This window comes from Prinia subflava, chromosome 3 (genome assembly GCF_021018805.1).
Source record: "Prinia subflava isolate CZ2003 ecotype Zambia chromosome 3, Cam_Psub_1.2, whole genome shotgun sequence".
Lineage (NCBI taxonomy): Eukaryota > Metazoa > Chordata > Aves > Passeriformes > Cisticolidae > Prinia > Prinia subflava.
The window spans coordinates 46,421,146-46,440,551 of record NC_086249.1 but is presented as its reverse complement, the minus strand read 5'-3'; the positions used below and the strand labels follow the sequence as shown (position 1 = coordinate 46,440,551).

The window sequence follows — 19,406 nt, the reverse complement described above, 5'->3', positions numbered from 1 at the left end:
AAGAAAGCAAGCAAGCAAGCAAGCAAGCAAGAAAGAAAGAAAGAAAGAAAGAGCAATCTTGTGGGTGGCCATGCTGGGTATCCACATTGCCATGCTTAAACTCAAGGGTGATCATTTGGTTTAGCTGTGCATTGTACTTTGCAAAGTTCTTCCACTGTTTCCCACTGGTTAATTAGAAAATTTTAAGTCTCAAGCAATTTGAACTGCTCTATATTTAAGTCCCAAAATGACAAGGAAGTAAATATGCTTCTGGGATGACCTATTACTATTTAAAACAGGGGTGGGGATAGAAAGTGAAGTTTCTATACCCTTGGGATGCAGACAAACATTGAGGGCAATAACAATGGCATCTGCTGATGGTTTGGGGTCATGGGCTGTAAACCGCTTGTCTGTACAGAGACAATTCCTACAGGCAAGGCTTCATGTACAGCTCAGGGTGGATTTCTTGGCAGAGAACACGTGAAAAGGGTGTTTGTGGCCTCATTTGGCTTGCCCTGTATTAATATATATGTATATACATAAAATTACAGTTTGTTGAAGGAAAAAAAAATCCAAGCAAGTCTTCTTCCCATCAGCTGATGCACCTGTGACACTGCCTGGCAGCACAACAGAGCCTGCATTGATCACCCTCCTCTGAATGGCTTGCACTTTCTCTGTCACACAGGTGCATCTTCTGAAAAGGTGGGTGTTTTGATGGTTCCCACTGGTTTTCTCATTTAAAGTACCCTTTCTTCCAACACCTCCTTCATTCTTTCCCGAGCACTCACCACATCCTCCTTACCATTGCGTGACAGCCCCCCAGTAGTCATGGCCTGATATTTTCCTGACATCACTTCTGCTAAAGCAGAGACTCAAGAAAGTTTGGGGTGACCTCTCCCAGCGTGGTGTCTGACAGCAGACAGCTCATGGGACAGAGACCACAGCAACAGGATGAGATGAAGATTTTCCTTATTCTCACCTTTTCACCCCTCATCCTCCAGGGTTTTTTTTCCCTGTCTGCTCTAACACCAAGCCCTAACACCGGGGCCAGACTGGAGAATTGATACAGATTAAAAAACAGGACGGGGGGGAAGGGTTTTGGCAGATGTTCTTTAAGCCAGATCAGTTCCTCAGTTCAATTCAGTGTTGTGCAAAGTGTGCCAGGGAGCTGAGGAACTGCAGTGCCATGCATGGGGACGGGGGCAAGGACAGGTATTATGTGTCAGGAACACCTTGGGTCAGGATGGATATGGAGACTATATCTCATGAAGTGCCATTATGTATTTAGGCAGCAGGAAGGAGACGTGACAGTGATTGCTTAGATGTGCCTTTGACTCCCATAAATTAGATTTAAACAATGTGGTTTGAAACAGGTAATTTAAAGCCACCTTGAAGAAAAACTAAAAGTCCTGGATGAGATTTGAGAAATACCAGCTGCATTGCAGGTATGCTGAGGTAGCAGGCTGCAGTTGCTTTTCTCCAGCCTTGTTTCTTTAGAAGCAAAAGTCTTCCAACAGGACTTCTAGGAAAATAACCTGTAGAAAGGTGTGTGTTGGTTTTGGATGGGATAGAGTTGATTTTCTTCTAATAGCTGCTGTGGGGCTATGGTTTGGATTTGTGACCAAAACAATGTGGAAAACACAGAGATGTTGTTGTTCCAGGTGAGCAGGGCTGACACTGAGTCAGGGTCTTTCTGCCTCTCACCCCACCACACAAACAAGAGGGCTGGGAGTGCACAGGAAGTTGTGAGAGGACACAGCAGGGACATCTGACCCCAGCTGACCAAAGGAATATCCTAGAGCATATGGCATCAGGCTCAGGGATCCCCATATAGCTGGGGGAAGGAGAGAGGGAGGGACATTTGGACTAATGGCGTTTGTCTGCCCAGGTCACTATTACACAAGGTGGAGCCCTGCTTTCCTGGGGATGGCTGAACACCTGCCTGACCATGGGAAGTGGTGAATAGATTCCTTGTTTCTCTTGTGTGTGGCTTTTTCTTTGCCTGTTAAGCTGTCTTTATTTCAACACATAACCTCTCTCACTTTGAATCTTCTGATTCCCTTCCCTATCCCACCAGGGAAAGAGTGAATGACTGGCTCTGTGGGGCTTAGTTTCCAACTAGATTTAAACCACAACAAAAACCTAGCAAGCACCGAGTGAGAAAAGGTAAAAAGTTTTGCTTTGAACTATCAGCTACCTTTGATGGCACTGTTTCAGCTTTGTTTTTTTCTACCTGGAATGTAGTTTAAGCTTGTCCTCAGCTGGCCTGCTTGTTTACCAATAATAAGGAACAATTCCAGTCATCCAATGCTATGGCTCCAACACAAATTAATTTTCACATCCATTTATCATACTGAAGAACATCTCAAGCCATGGGGTTTCTGGTTTTCATTATGTAGGCCTTTTTTTTTTTTTTTTTTTTTTTTTTTTTTTTTTTTTTTTTTTTAATTGTTCAACCAAGAAGGGAAAATTCAAAATCTGTAGGCAAGAAAATGTCACATTTTCATGGCAAAGGAAGGAGGATGATGTATGTATTTTATATAGCTCATTAACACTAGAGATCCAAAGAAACTGTTGAGTATAATATTCCATGTCTATGAATAAACAATAGTATTGATTTAGAAACTCTCCCATCATAGTCCTCATGTCCCACTACTGCCCAAGACACCACTCATGCCCAGGACTTTGCTTATGTGAGGGAGATCCCAGCTGGGTCAGCTTTTCTGGGAGCCTGATGAACAGCTTTCTGCACAAAGCTGAATCACAGCTTTCCGTATTAAACCTGAAAGCAAAGGATAAAATCTCATCCAGTTTTCGAGGCAGCTGTTTGATAACAGAATGGGTTGTGCCCTGATGCAGACAGAGCTCAGCAGCTCCACCGAAGGCACTGGCCAGCAGCGCTGTCCCTCATTAAGTCTTGCTAATTATATTAGCTCATCTCAGCTGGTGCGTGGGCAGTAGCCAGGAAAGGGATAGTGAGAGAAGCGATTGCCGAGGAGGACTCTCCAAATGCACTGACACATTTTAATCCTGCCTTGTCAAGGGGGACAGACCAAGTGGCCTTTGGGGTCCTTTTCTCACATTTTGTAGCCCTGGTCAGGTTCCCTGAGCCACCTAATGGAGATTGCAGCAGAAGTTGCTGCCAGTTCCAGATGACAAAAGCCACCTTGCTGAGCTGTCACCAGCCGACAGCAGGAGCCTGCCTGTGCTGAGCTGGAGACACACTGCCCTGGGAGCATTTGGTACACATATCCCAGGGGTACCCAGAGCATCCTTCTCCTTACTGCCATTGTAAGCCACTGCTGTCTTTGCCTCTGACCTGCTGGGGTTTGCTGGCCAGGCTGGGTCTGGGCAGAGAAGATGGTGTGGTTATTCTGAAGCTGGCCTGCTGACACAGGATGCACTACACAGCAACAGAGGCCAGGTGACCAGGGCTTCCTCTGGGCCAGCAGAAACCCCAACCCTCCAGGGAACCCATGTATGCCAGCTCAGTCACCCTGGCAGGAGACCAGCCAGAGGCATGGTGTGATTCCTTGTACCAGCACTTGGCATCAGCTGCAGTGTCGCTGCCTCTCCCCATGCCTGCACAAAATGAAGCAGCTAATGGCAGGAGAGAGAAAAAAAAACCCACATCAAAGGCATCCTGATAACAGAAGAGCTGAGGTATCTCATCCTCTCTCAGGATGTGGTACCAAGTTCCTGCCATGACTGAGCCAAAGAAGGTTGTCCACATCCCAGGAAGGACTTTCTAATAGGGATTTGAGATGCGAGTTGACCAGTATGAGAAGAACTACGGTCTGGGCTCAGGCTTAGCTGCAGAGACTGCTGCTTGAGCAGCAATGGGTGTCCAGACCTTTTCTCTGTCTGCTTGGAAAAGCCAGCAAAATGCCCCCAAGAGAGCATGGCCACTGGAGCCTCAACATCATGGCAGGGAGAAATTTACTGGTGCACAAAGGGGAATAACTACTACACTAATTGAAAATGACTTTAGGGGAATATAGGTCAGCAGAGCATAATCTGTCCTGCAGTTTGGCCAGGATACTCTGTTGGTACCTTGGCCACAAACGCTGCCAGGAGAAGTTCACGGATTGTGCCTTAGTTAAAATAGAGGATTGTGTTGCATCCTGAAAACACAGGAGCAGTGCTAGCAGCCAGAGTTAATAGCCAGAGCCAGATGCTCGCCCACCTCCCACTCCTTCTCCCCAGAAAACAGGATGCCTTTCTTGTCTGCTACTCGCTGTTCCCAGCACCAGCTGATGAGGCGTCTCCTTCTCCCCCGGCCGGTACAAAATAAGTGTCCATCTTCCAGGAAAGGCACAAATCTTCTTTGACAAGCAGTGATATTAACAGGGATTAGGGAATGCAAGAGCCACTGCCAGAACTGAACAAAGGATGCAGCCCAGGCTGCCTGGCCCCGGGAGCTTTTTAATCAAGATTAAAGGTTACATTGAGGACGGGGCTGTATTTTCAACCCACCATGAAACTACCCATTCACCCATTCAGAGCCAGGATTTCTGAGCAACTGGCAGCCTGTGATATGGGGGGCTCACACCAGCATGGATCCTAATCTCAGGAATGGGGTGCAGTGATGGAAAGGGAGCATTGTGGCTGACAAGGCAGCTAGTGAAGGCATCACCCCTGCTGTCTTGTATTGCTTCCCAAGCTTAGATGGCATCATGGCACAAGATATTCTCCTATCAGAGCTCCCTTGGTTTGTGGATGACAGGCAAGCCTTGCCTTCAAACCCCACAGAACCCTCTTTGTCAGGCAAAGGTTTTCCATTCTCTCATAAGCAGTGGTTTGGTAACTTGCAAATAACATCGATTCCTACCCCTCATCTCCACTCATGTCCTTTCCAGCAAGTCCCCACCGTGTACCCAAGGCAAGGTCTGGACCTGCACAGGCAGTAAACAAAAGCGCCTGCAAATAATAAAATCCCATGTCAGTGGAATTTGTGGTTTCCAGTGTTTTACCAACATTATTTTCTAGACACATTCAAATTCTTTTTATTATATCTGATCTCTTTTACTTTTAAAAGATCCTCAGGAACATTTGCCATTTGTTTGTGGGATGAGAAGTGATAGATTGAACTCTTTAGCAACAGCTGCTGTCTGAGTACCATGATCACACTTGGGGCTTGGACATACATTTGTGACACTTGATACTGAAGTTTCAATATCTTGAAGTCGTGTGTGCATTAACATAGCCACAAGATCGCATTCAAAGATTTGGAAAAAGCAAACTCTTTAGTTTTTGCAAGGATTAGAATAATCTCTCTGACTGACACCTAGCTCAGATAAACTGTTTAAAATAGCCAGTTTTCACAGCCATTTCAGCTATGGCAAAGTGGGTCTCAGCACAGGGAGTTGAGAGAACATTCAGGCTGAGCTTTCTTCACTGGCACCACAGCCAAACTGGGTGCAGTGTAAAGTATGTGTACACCGAGGGGTGTGCGTGTGTGTGCACACATTACTGCTCGTGTGGCAGCAATCCTCTGTGTGTTTTAAAGTGCCACCCCATCCATGTGATGCTCTGAACGATGAAGACAGTAACACATAAAGTTACATGCTGACTCTTGTCTGGATTTGAAGCTGGTTACACCCAGCCTTTGGTTTCATACGGTTTTAAATGAAGGTTTTCTTCCCCATCCTTAGGAGCGCCTCTAAAGTCAAACAGGAAAGAGGAGAGGGAAAGAAAACAGACAAAGCCAGAGATGATTCAAGGCACCACCAAACGCAGCTGGCTCTGGTTACTAGGTGTCTGTTATCCCATATCAGTCATATGTGGACAGCCATTAAGTACATGTGTAAATAATCACAACTGCTGAGCCCCTTATGGGCTTTAGCAAGAAAAATTGCCTTTGTGAAATTGCCACAGGATGTGCCTTATTCTCTGGTCTGTATTCATTATTCTCTTGTATAAAAATTTCATTTACGTAGTCAGAAACAATGCCATGAGATCTAGGCCAGCAACCGCACACCCTAACTAACCAGGAAGTAAAGCCAAAGCAAATATTCTCGGGCTCTGCAACAGAGTACACACTGGATAATTACCCACCCAAAATATTCTGAGGATAACAAATACAGTATTAAAAAGAAATAATGTCAGGACTGGTCCATGAGCCAGTCAGCGGCCAAATGCTGAAGAGACAAATCACGACTGTGATTCAGTTGCTCACTGGTGGGGTCTGTGCAGTGCCACGGGGCCATGGGTCCTCCCCCACTGCTGCTGCCCGCCGCAGGGCTGGGGGGTGCCAGAGCAGAACGCCCTTCCTGCCAGCTCTGAATACCCACCCTGCCCGTTTCAGCACAGCCTGCAATGCAAAGAGCTCTCAAAAGCTAGCGCTGAGGACAGCAGCTGCCCCGAGAACCCCAAGCTGTCACCCTGCAAGGCAGTGCCTGGGCTTGTGCCAGCCACGCAGTGCTGGACCCACTCCCGTATGTGTGTGTGTGTGGACTGACTTCCTCCAATGCAGTACATTTGGTCCCTCCTCAGGATGCTGAAATAAATAAGGTCACTTGCACAAACACACCCTGTTTATCTTCCTCGCTGCCACCAGCTCTCACCCTCTTCACATGATTGCTGTGTCCCCACTCACGTATCCTGCTCCAACACCCCTACCCTGGTCTTCCTCCTGGCTAAACATTGCTGGGTTTGCATTGCAATCAAAATGAATCCCAAGAAGTGGTCCTGCAGCTGGAAAGAAAAGAAATGTTATGATGACTTAAAGGCTTAGGAGAGGGCAAGGGTCAAGTGGATTACTCTCCTCATATAGCTCACAGGTTTTCTATTAGGAAAATCCCCCTCCAGTTGTCAAGAAGGCAAGTTAGAGAGATCACAAACACAGTTTCTTCTAAAGACAGCACCTCTTGCCTCCTTCCTCTGTCCCCATCTCCACTGACCTCCACCAGTTAAAACCTCTGGGTGGTTTACTTCAAAGCAGGTTGCAATTTCTAACTCCAGTGCTCTTCCATGGACTCTGGGTATTGGTTATGGTCTGAACAAATAAATCGTGTAAGCAGACACAGTTAGTGCTGGATTACTTTTGAGAAAAGAGAGGTGCAAAGGCATTTCCCTAAGATACACACTAAGGTGAATGAAAAGACAGGATCTGGACTACAAACAAAGCCACAAAACAAAAAACCCCCAGACCCAAATCAGAGATCTTATTCCAATGCATCTCAGCATTGATATCTCAGCATTCCAATACAAAATTTTCACTGCCTGTCCTTCCATTTTCAAATCATATTTCCTCCAATTTTGTGGTAAAATTTTCCTGAATTCTGCCATGAAATTGTGAATAGCTGTGCCAAAGCCACTGCCATTGAATGGAAGTTGCCAGTGGATAGATGTGAGCTGATTTGATCTCTGAAGCATGTGATCTGCCCAGTGTAGAGAAGCTCATCCAATAGAGCACTGTGATGATTTGTATTTAACACTCCAGAATAGCCCATCAGGCAACCTGTAGCAAAGAGAAAGGAGAATAAAAACTGACATGAAGACAAAAGATAATTTTTCTCCTGACACAGGCATGAATCTAATATTGTACATCAAGCAGGGGCTACTAACTGGCCAGATCTGCACTCAGAATGTTTACACTGATATAACTGAAGGAATCTTCCAGTTCAGCTTACTCTTATAGTAGATCTGGCATGTGCAGCTTTTGTTTACCTACAAACTTTCTGGTGAGAAATATGTTGGGAAGAGGCTTTGTTTGCTGTGGTTTGCTTTTACAGTGCTCTACTGGTATCTGTTTTGCTAGTATACAGAGGAAAACTTCCTTGCAATCTGGCATGGCCCCATTTCTGTTTTCCTCTTCCAGCAGAAATGTTGATCTCAAGCAGTTCATGGTCCCCATTTTCCCAGCGTACCTTGTTGTTGCTCAGGGCTACAGCTTGACCCTAGTCTCTGAGAGAAACTCATGTCTTGAAACAGGAGTGTAGACCAGGATTCGTTTTTCTCCACCAAGGATGATCTCTGGAGGAAAAAAGCAGGGTTAAGCTATAAGACTTCATCAAGAACCACCTTACTGAGACAGTTTCACTGCAGGTGAAAAATCTCTGAAATTGGTGGAAGAGCACATGTTCAAAACTGGAATAATGCAGCTGGGGACTCATCTCCCAATAAATCAGCTGAGGGCTGTCCATGCACACTCACCTATGAATATCCCCACAGGGAATGACAGATCACAGTGCTGAAACTTGCAGTAATAGGAGAAAACAACAGATCAAAGGTGGCCTCTTAATCTGTTTTGATCTGTGCTCCCCTATCTCAGTTCACGAGGCAGTACTTCGTGTGCATGGCTGGAGGGGACCATCCAGCATTTGTGCTTTTATTGTCTAGGAGACTTACTCTCCAGCCTGAGTGTAGTCCAGCACACATTTTACCATCTGCTCTATTTCCTATGTGCTTATGAGATCATTTTTCTACATGTGAAATTATAACATGAAGATTCACATATGCTTACACAGCTTACATCTATTATTATTTGTTAAACACTGAGAAGTTCCTTGGCACAATACAGGGCCCAGCATGAAGACATATCAAGCCCTGAAGCCATGCTTCATGTGAAGTACACCCAAAATGGCTATTCTGGCTGAAAGAGCAGTGTTAGGAATTTCAAACCACTTCCCTTCCTTGGAGTTCTGAGCAGATTCATGACATTTCTGGCAATGCAGCTTAAAGAGCCATTCACAGAAATTTGTGCTGCAGTCATCACAAAAGCTTTCTTTTTTTCCACTCATGCAAAACCTGCTTTTCAGTGCAAAATATACACTTCAGCAAGTTTAAGATAGCCCATAAAGATTTTGGAAAGCAATTTTACATCAGAATTATAATAATAAAATATCACTGTTCTTTTTTTGGTTGATCATTATAATAATGTTGGTTGTTGGTGAAGAAGCTCACATCTTAGCGAAACTTGTAACACACATTTTCCCATTTCTAATTTATTGTGTTATTCTCCTCAGCCTACATCTCTCATATTCCTTGCAGGAGAGTTTAACGAGAGATGAAACAATATGGCTGAAACGGAGCTCCCCGTTCTCTTCTCTCTCTCTTCCCTCTTTGGTTTCCATCCTTTCTCGTTCTGGTTCCTCATCTCTCCTGACGACAAGGGCAGAGGATGACTGGATGCTGTCCCGGATTCACAGAGTGCCATGTGGCCATCCGTGTCCTCTCTCACAGTCCCACTCCACGTGGAAAAGCAGATTTGTTTCACCTCCCCTGACGTGTCTAAAATACAGATGTCTGTATCTAGGCTATGTGCCTGAAGCTGTCTCAGTACCAAGAGGAAGAAACAGGCATGGATAAAGTGTAATCTACCTCATCCTAGATAAGTAGTGCCCAAAATAGGTCAGATGCATCATGGCTTCAAAGTGCCATGCTCTGCCAACCACAAAGAGAGCCCTTTTAATAAAATGTTCAGTATGAGCTGAGACAAAGCCTGTCCTCAAGCATCTTTCCTTTATGTCATTATTCTATCTATTCCCCTGTTGCTCCCAGCACGTTTTACTCCTGAGCTGTCCATCTGGCTTTCCTTCTTGTGAGTGGCAATGCCCAAAGAAATGGTAACTTTCCTCCAGCTGCTGCTCTGAAGCAATTTCCCAGCCTGGGCTTTCTTCTCAGATATCTCACTGATGTAGCATTTCATGGAGTGCCTTGCAAAAATCATTTGCAAAAGCACCTAGCTTATATTTCACATCTCATTTCAGAACTCGCCTCTAGCACCATGCACACACTAGAGATTGCCTTTTACTAGCAGCTAAGTAGGTGGTCTGTTGGGAATCATTAACATTCTTCCTCTTGTACACTAGCCCCTCAAAAAAAAAACTTTTTAGAGTGAAACCTGCTATTATCCTATCACCAATATTCCAGGGCAGGCAGAGCCATGGACTAGAGCCCCTCAAGTCTGCAGGGTGGGTTTATACAAGGGTTTACAATAGCTTTCTGACACTGTGTGAATGGCAGCATAAGTTACAATGCAGAAATAGATTAACAAGATAAAGTGGTTTTACTTCTTTAAATAGCCCTTACAGGCACCAGAATTTCTCAACAGTTTTAAAGGAGTCTTTTCTTCTTACTCCTCCACCTTCCTCATTTTAAGCAGGTAGCCATGAATGGAGTACACATTGGGAAATTGCCTCTTCATCAGGTTACAGCACAAGAGAAAAAAAAATGAAAATCCAAATGAAAATCACTTCTCTTTCCAGTCTCACTCTACCTCAGGGTTCCCCCTAATAGCTGAAAGGGATTAAGATCTTAACTTGCTGACAAAACCACTGTACAATAGGACTGGCTGGTAACATTGGGAGGAGATGTTCAGCTTTGATTTTCTTCATGCTCATAGAGGGTCTGACTAAAATCCACCATTCTTCTAGCCCATAAATAACTGCAAAGCCTGATCCAGTTAGTTGCAGGAACTCCCAGCACAGGGTTGAGGCTTCTAAGAGAATGATTTCTGGAAGCAGCTCTTCCCATGTGGGCACAGCGGGTGCCAGCAAGTATCTGCTTTGGCAGGAACAGAGCTTGTTAATCTGAAGTGTCAAATGCCCACACATCTCACAGAAATCCATGAGATCTCCAAATCCAAGAAAATGGGAGATGGGAAAGATCTTTGTCTTTGGGAGTAAGCCCATTAACAGCATGCTCCTGAAGAGGCTGAGAGCTCACAGAGAAGTCACTTTAATCTTCTGCAAAATGTCAAAAATAAATGTCCAGTACTATGAGCGTCATCCTATTGCTGCAGCACCTACACATCCCAGCTGGCATTAGGACATGGCTGTTGCAGCTGGCAGGGATCCCAGATCAGAATGAGCATGCAGGCACAAGCATGAAGCTGAAATACTGCTGAAACTAATAGGAAAGGAGGCAGGACAGCAAAAGCACAGAGATCTGTACCGCTGCCCTTGTATTCTAATGTTGTGCAGACTCAAACAGAAGCAAGCCAACTCAATTTTGTGTACAACAGACGAAGCAAGTAATTATAGGAGAGGGATTGAACTTCTGCCTACCAGTCTTCAAGAGTAAAAAATACCTGTACAAGGCACCGAGAATATCCCTTAACATCAGCAGTTTTTGCTCAGCACAACCTGGTGTAAAGTAATAAAAAAAAATCACTGAGTTGCTGCCAGTTGCCCTTCTGCTACAATTTGGAAAGCCAAGACCAGCTCCATGGAAGGATCAACAGAACAAGCCAAGGACCAGCATCCATTGCTCCTATTTGTAGCTCAGATTGGTGGTCCTTTGTACTTGGGTGGTAGGAACCATCTGGTCCCACTTAAACATTTATAGGAAACATGTCCAGGTCAGAGCAAGTCGTTTCCAGGATATTTTTCTAATTGAGAAGGGGAAAGAAGTACTCCCATAGAAAAAGCCATCACATGCTAAGGTAAGCTCAGCTAAATGAACCTTGCTTTCCATGGATGGTAAGGAGAACCTCAGACTCATTGGATTGCCAATGGGTGGCATGATGAATCCTACATAGTATCTAGGCCTTCCACACCTTTGCAACACCACTGCCAAACCTTTTATCTATTATCTTGTTTTGGAAACTAAAACCCAAATAGACAAGATTCCCAACATCAGCATCTTCCACAAATTACCAGCCACTTGTGACTATGCTTAGGTCTGTTTCACAACAAAATCCTTATTTCTGCCTCAGCTTTGGAGGTCTGACTCCTCTGTATAGCTATCCTGGTGCATGTGGTGTCCTAGATAAAGAGGCCCAACCCTGGCATTGAAAAGGAATGTGTCCAGATGAGTGCTGCCCTCGGCCTGTACCTTCCTATCCTTTCCTCTCCACTCTGTCTGGTGGCTCCTATAGAGAGAGCAGTTGTAAGCATCACTTTTCAGGTTCCACCTGGCACGGTTGGTGTGTGCCTTCAGCCCTCACCCAGAGCTCGAGATACGACCTTCAAAATGCATTGCAAACACACATCACCTGAGACTTCAAGCTGCTCTGGCTTGTGCCTAATTAAGCTTCACAGTGATAACAGCCAGGGATAACAACTGTGAAGTCCGCATCTGAAGCCAACTGGTTCTTGTGAGATGTACTTTTGCCACTGGCCTTATGCTGCCTGCAAAGAAACACAAGATTAGAACAAACAGACGAGCAAGAAAGAATCCTTACCAGGCAGGCACTGAGCAGAGAGTGCCTTTTCCCTGCGGTAATTTACTCTATAGTTTTCAGATTTGCTAGTGTGTTTCGGGTCATGTTGTTTCAGTGTCTTTTTCCCAAGAATAAATACAGCATGAAAAGTCTCCTAATGGACCCCTGTAGAGTCTAACTCCAGGTCATAGAAGCAGCTGGCAAGCATACTCACAAGCTATAATATCCACATGACAAACCTCAATATTCACTCATGCCCCGTTAGCTCCACCATCAGCATGAGCCCTGTGCTTCCAATGGTATGAGAGAGGGACCCTGGGGAGCCAGCTGGAGATGTCCCAGCCGTGTGCCTGGGTACACTCAGCAGTGGGGACCAGAGCTGGGCAGCAGCACCCAAGTGATGGTACTTCCCAGCTCTGTACAGAGCCTAAATCCAGCACTGGATATTTAGAATCATAGAATCACTTGGCTTGGAAAGTACCATCGAGCTCAACCATTAACCCAACACTCCCAAGGCCACCAAGAACCATGTCCCTGAGTGCCACATCCTACATATCCTTTAAATACATCCAGGGATGGGGACTCCACTACTTCCTTGCACAGCTTTTCCAACCCTTTTTGATAACCCTTTCAATGAATCATTTTTCCTAATATCCAGTCTAAATCTTGCCTGACACTCCTTGAGGCTGTTACCTTTTCAACCTCTTCTTATTTGAGGGAAGAGACCAAATCCCCCCTTTTCTACAACCTCAGATAGTCACAGAGAGTGGTAAGGTCCTTTATAAGCCTCCTTTTCTCCAGGCTATACAATCCCAGCTCCCTCAACTGCTTCTCATAACACGTGTGCTCCAACCCTTCTCCGGACTCACTCCAGCCCCTCAATGTCTTTCTTGTAGTGAGGGGCCCAGAACTGGAGCGAGGATTTGAGGTGTGGCCTCACCGGTGCCAGCTCCTGGGGGCAATCCCTGTCCTGGTCCTGCTGCCCACACTGTTGCTGATCCAGGCCAGGATGCCACTGACACTTTTGGCCCCCTGGGCACAGCTGGCTCATGTTCAGCTGCTGTTGATGGGCACCCCCAGGTCCTTTTCCCCTGGCCAGTTTCCAGCCACTCTGCCCCCAGCCTGTGGCACTGCCTGGGGCTGTTGTGACCCAAGGGCAGGACCCGGCACTTGGCCTTGCTGTACTTCATACAATTGGTCTTGGCCCATCAGTCCAGCCTGTCCAGATCCCTCTGTAGAGCCTTCCTACTCTCCAGCAGATCAACACTCCCACACAACTTGTGTCCTGTGCAAATTGACTGAAGGTGCACTCAATCCCCTCACCTAGATTGTTGATAAAGAAATTAAACAGGAGTGGCTCCAAAACTGAGCTTTTATGTTAGTAGCCAAATTAAGTTCTAGCTTGGCTTTAACCCTTCTAATTTTCTCCCTGTATGAACTCACAACAGCCTTGTACTCCTTCTGGATTGCCTGCCCCTGCTTCCAAAAGTCATAAACTCCCCATTTTTTCCTGAGTTTCAGCCAAAGCTCTCTGTTCATTGATGCTTCTTCTTCCCCACTGACTCATCTTTCAGCATGCAGGGACAACCTGCTCCTGCACTTGTAAGATTTCCTTCTTGAAGACTGTCCAGCCTTCCTGGACCCCTTTTCCCTTCAGGACTTCCTCCCAAGGGATTGTCTCAACCAGTGTCCTGAACAGACCAAACTCAGCCCTCCAGAAGTCCAGGGTTGCAGTTCTGCAGACCATTTTCCTTACTTTCCTTACAAGAACCAAAACCTGTGTCATTTCATGGTCCCTGTTTCCGAGGCTGCCTCACAGTGACCAGCACATCACCGGCCAGCCCTTCTCTGTTCACAAGGAGCAGGTCTAGTGGGACACCTCTCCATGCTGGCTCCCTCACCAGCTTGGTCACCAAGTTATCTCCCACATACTCCAGGAACCTCCTGGACTGTTTTCTGTCTGCTGTGTTGTATTTCCAGCAGATGTCTGATAAGTTGAAGTTCCCAGAAGAACAAGAGCCAGAGATTGTGAGACTTCTCCCCCCTGCTTACAGAATATTGCACCTGCCTCTTCACCCTTGTCAGGTAGTTTGTAAGATACTCCCACCAGGATACCTGTCTTGTTGGCATTCTCATGGGCACTCAGCTCTCTTCTCACCATCTTTAGATGGAGAGAGGAGGCAAACAGAGCCTGGAACTGATGCTGATATAGTAAACTGCAGGAATAGGTCAAGCTGTCAGCTGTTATTAACCTTAGCAAAACCCATGTCTTGTAGTTCAGCCTCAATTAATTCATAGAGTGTTTGAGAGCCTTCCTGTTACACTGTGAAATTGCTGGCCCTATCTCCAGCCTGGCTAACCTGCCTGTCTCTCCTCCTGTACCATTTAAATGTCAGTTATATTTTTCTGGTTGAGTGGTTAGTGAAAGGATGAATGAATAAGTGTTTGTGCTAACTGATCTATACGAAGATGCCTCATTAAGCAGAAATGGATGTGGTTTGATATGATTTTGATGTGGTCTTGGCTTACTTTCAGAAATTTACTTTCTGCTAGAGAAGTACTGACAAACATGAGATGTTAAATCTGATCCTGTTTTCCTCATTTTGAGCACCTCGCTCGAAGTGTACCAAAAAATGAAGCACTTACAGAAGTCAGAGTTATGGTACATTCAAAACAAAAACAATGGTCTGAATTCCTTTACTTATGGTGATCAGCATGGTGCAAGCAAGTTTTTCCATCTCATTACTAAATGGCATCATATTCCTGATATAAAATCTATCCTTCTACTTTTTCAAGGGAAAGAGGACAGAACAGAGATGTGTTTGGGTGTAGAATTAACTAACATAGTGCCAAGGCCAGACACCAAGAAACAAGCCCCCATGTCCCCACTAGCACTGCAGTCCCCTGCTCCTCCTCATCCCACTGCTGCCTAGAGAATTCTCAGTCCTGAGACCAGAAAACAGGCTACCCCCATACAAAGCCTGAGGGAAGCTGAGCATGCCAGGTACATTCCTTGCCCTTCCAAGGATTAGGAAAGAGCAGAGGTCCTGGAATCCAGCAATACTCAGCTCTTAGCTCTGCTTCAGTCACTTCAACCAACTCTCTCCAAACCAAATCTGCCATCCTGGGGAACAGCATTGAACAACAGAGCTCCAAGCCAGCCTGTCACCTGGGAGGCCAGCTCCAAGTCCTGACTGAGAAACACAGAAACAGTCATCAAAATGCAGCTGGTTGGACTGAAACCACAAGGCTAGACCAAGAAAAGATCTTCTTTTGCTTGGGACCCTACAAAGAGTGTGGGAGAAGTCCAGGCTCAAACTTTTGAGCTGAGCCAAAGCAGAGGCTTGGCATGTCTCTGAAGTCTCCATTGGTCATTACAGAGATGTATGCTGTGGCTGGGGAGAATGGCTCCAAACCTCTCATTTTGAAATTGTTTGATTTTATATAGATGATTAAATATTCATTGAACCAAAGAGGAAGATTGATCAGCTGATCAAATATTAAGGAAACTTTAAGGAGAGATGGGGCTGGTTTATACTGGTGAAATATGAATCAAGATGTGCATTTAGAGCCTAACCCAGTCCTAAATAGGAAAAATTTCTAGCAGTAACCTGCCCTTTTTCCTGCCAACCTTAAAAGGAAAACCTGGGTCTTCAGGCCAGACAACTGTCACTGCAGACTTTGGCCAGAGTCCTGCTGATGACAAATGGATTATCAGAATTTGGATGGATAATCGTTTAGATCCACAGGTCAGCACAGGAATTTCAGAAACAACTTTCTCTATAGCAGTCCTGTGCAAACAGACACTGAGAGGACCCCTTTCTCTTCTGTCATTGTTGTGGGTTGTCTGTCTCAAACATCCTCTGAAAACAGGCCCAAACAGATGACTTTTGCAGTCCACACAAGTGACAACATTTCAGTTCTTTCAGGCCATGAAACTGAGAAAGTTTGCAGGGTCTGGAACCTTCCCTCAAAAGGAAAATAAGATATCTCCAATATTTCTGGAAAAAAAAAAAAAATCCAACCAAAACCAAAAAAGAAATACCCACTTCCATCCAGGCAAAGCACACGTTAACTTGCATGAGAAGGAATGAGAAAAGCCTTCAGGAAATAGCTAACAGTTTCCAAGTCTTTCATTTTCACAGACTCTGGCTTTCTTCAGGGGAAAAAGTGTCCTTTTTAAATGTCCCTGACCTTGGGCTCTGTTCCTACAAACATTGATTCAAGGAGGTACTTTGTTGTTATTTATTCTCAACTAATGACTGAACTGGCACAGCTCTGAAGAAAGCGTATATCAAAAGCCCAGTGTCCGCAGGCTTGTTCCTGTTCCATGCCTGAATTCTTCCTGCCCTTGGCTAAATCTGAATTGTCACAAACCTCCACTTGGGCTTAGCTAGAGTAAAAGCAGCCCCAACATCTCTTCTTTCCATGCACTCCGAGGCAGCATATACAAGTTTGCTCCCTTCATACACCTACTGAAATCCACACAGATTTGTAAGGCACTACAAATACATTCCTGTGTATTTCTGGGATGTGTGGCTGCCCAAGTTTTATATATACAAGGAGCTCTTTCCTCATTTGAGTGCACCTGCCTCTTCCTAGAACATTGCACGTGCCCATGCACGTTGTCTGACACCAGAGCCATCCTGCACAGAAGGGCCTGTAGCACCTTCTAAAAGGCTCATGTCTCAGCACAGCTGGGGAGGGCAGTAATTCATGCAGCCTCCACCACTCCCTGGACCAGTCCAAGAGTTTTGCAGAATAGACAGTCACGCTCCAATGTTCAAAACAGTCCGAGGCTTTGTTTCATCTGCCAGTCTAGGGACAGCCTGCAAGGTCCAAGTCACAACCGACTCCTAACTGAATTGAATCCAAAGCTCAACAGAGCTGAAGGAGCCAAGAAAACTTTTCTCAAAAGACTGGTGCCATTTGCTAGAGTGGGAAATATGGGTCTTCAGCTTTTTTGGATGCTCGGGCTCAGTGCAGCTTGCAGCAGAGCCTTATAGTTTTCATACTTGCAGCTCAACATGTGGCTGCCCATGTTTGTGGCTAAAAATGTGCTTTCCCCATAATGAAAGTGGAATCAATAACCAATCAAGGCAGTATGTGCTTCTGTGGAACAGCTTAAAATAGGCTTGCTTGCTTGCTTGCTTAGCAACTGCTCGCAGTGAGCCCAACCTTTCATTTCTTCCACTGAGCTGAAAAGAGCTCTGCAATCACATCATCGCGGCACAAGGCAGTCACAAATATTCCACATCTTTGAAAGCCAGAGAAGTACAGGGAACTGAAAGGCAGCAAAACACTCTATACAATAGAAAAAAACCCCACTCTTGTGCCCATAGAGCAGCAGCAGAACTACCAAGTTGAGCACCCCAGAAGTAAGGCATGTGTAAATTAAGGTTGCTGGTGTCATACTTCCCTCCCCCACCTCCCTCTCTACATTTGCATCCTGGAACAGCCTTTAATTGTAAGAATTGCCTGGTAGGTTTTACCGCTGTACCTCTCTCACTGTTCCCAGCACTTGATTAATGAGCAGCTATTCAATATCTTGTTTTCCTCTCCAACACATGGTCTCGTGCTTCGTCTTTACTGCTCAACTCCTGCTCTGGAGTCAGAAATCTCCATGAATCATGTAGGGGTGGACTTTTTTTTATAGACATTTATTGCTTGGCCAAATTTGGGTAGCTTTTCCAAAGAAGGGGAAGAGGTCAGGCATACGACACAAGCTCACTGAATCCAGTTGCCCATTCCAGATTGTAATGGCACGAGCAGTCCTCAGGAAAAGACAGCAGTGGTTTTCCCTGAGGACAACACCACTTACTTTTCTTCTAAGATGAGTGTGAGATCATCCCAGAGGAGCCTTCTGGGAGGATCTGGCCCTCATGGGTTTGGATCTGAAATGGTACCCTGGAGTTTGCTCTCTGCTCTGGCTGAATGTGCCATCAGCTGGTAAGATCACATCTAACTCCCACTGGGAAACGTGGTACAGGTGTGCTCACAACTGTTCTTCTTGGAAAACTGCCACACAGTCCTGCAGATGCAGGTTGTAACACTCTCAGTAGAGGAGGTAGCAGCATTTAAAAGAGCAGGAAAAATATGTATTGAAATACAAATATGTTTAACAGCATTGGCTATTTTTAAAACTACTCCCCAAAAAATTGCTTTAATTCTACTCAGGATCAAGGGCCTGTTTATAACTAGTTCCCTTCATTAAACATTTGCTTTATAATATATGGCTGTGCCAAATAACAACATTCAATAACGTTTTTTATGAAAAGGGAGAAAAAAAACCCCAGTCACACTGATCGGATGGACCATCAAATAACCCCTTGATGGATGAAAAGGAGAAATGGAAATGCCATCTGCTTTTCCAGTACTCCCCAACTGATCAGCCCGCTGGGAAATAACAAGGAAGGAGGATTCAATATTCTCTATGTGTCTACAAATCACTATTACACACCAAATTTTGCAGGAGATCAATACTCCTTTAACAATTCTGCTACAGGTGCCAGAGCTCATTAGTAGGATGTGAATAACTATAGAGGTTGAAAATCCTATTTTACTTGTCTGTCTGAAGGATTTTGGTTTCTTACCAGCTTAGCTGGGGATTTCATTACCAGACTTTACAGTCTATGCTGAGCTCTTACTCAGGTAAAATTTCCTTATCTAAAAGTGGAGTTTTGCCTCAGCTGACTCAATAGGAGCCTCAGAGTCCTTTCTTCATTAGTTATTACCATTCCATTTGAATGAAATGCACAGGAGAGCACACCAACCTGACCAGAGCTACTGGTGGTACCATTCTGATCTGAGAGCTACTTTTATCAATCGTCCAGGATTTCTTCTTATTCTTCAAAGGCCTATCCTACTGGAAAAAAAAACCCAAACAAAGAAACCAAACCAAACACATATTTACATTTGAGTGAAGGTTTTGCATAGCTTACTGTATAAAAGGTATGTTTTGGATCATTCTGGTTATGTGTATGGATGGATTTATCAAAGGTCTCTCAATTAAACCTCCTCTCCTCTCCTCTCCTCTCCTCTCCTCTCCTCTCCTCTCCTCTCCTCTCCTCTCCTCTCCTCTCCTCTCCTCTCCTCTCCTCTCCTCTCCTCTCCTCTCCTCTCCTCTCCCTCTCCTCTCCTCTCCTCTCCTCTCCTCTCCTCTCCTCCTCTCCTCTCCTCTCCTCTCCTCTCCTCTCCTCTCCTCTCCTCTCCTCTCCTCTCCTCTCCTCTCCTCTCCTCTCCTCTCCTCTCCTCTCCTCTCCTCTCCTCTCCTCTCCTCTCCTTTCCTTTCCTTTCCTTTCTTTCCTTTCCTTTCCTT

The 19,406-nt window shown here is 45.3% G+C and overlaps 1 long non-coding RNA gene across 3 annotated transcripts in view; it reads right to left on the bottom strand.

The window, feature by feature from the left end:
- Positions 1-264: 264 nt before the first annotated feature.
- LOC134547948 (uncharacterized) overlaps positions 265-19,406 on the bottom strand; it is a 24,897-nt gene continuing 5,755 nt past the window's right edge. For all 3 annotated transcript variants that reach the window (XR_010079653.1, XR_010079654.1, XR_010079652.1), the window contains exons 4-6: positions 11,921-12,056; positions 7,851-7,956; positions 265-7,441 (exon numbers count right to left, since the gene is read on the bottom strand). This is a non-coding gene — a long non-coding RNA (uncharacterized LOC134547948). The remainder of the gene's footprint in view (positions 7,442-7,850; positions 7,957-11,920; positions 12,057-19,406) is intronic.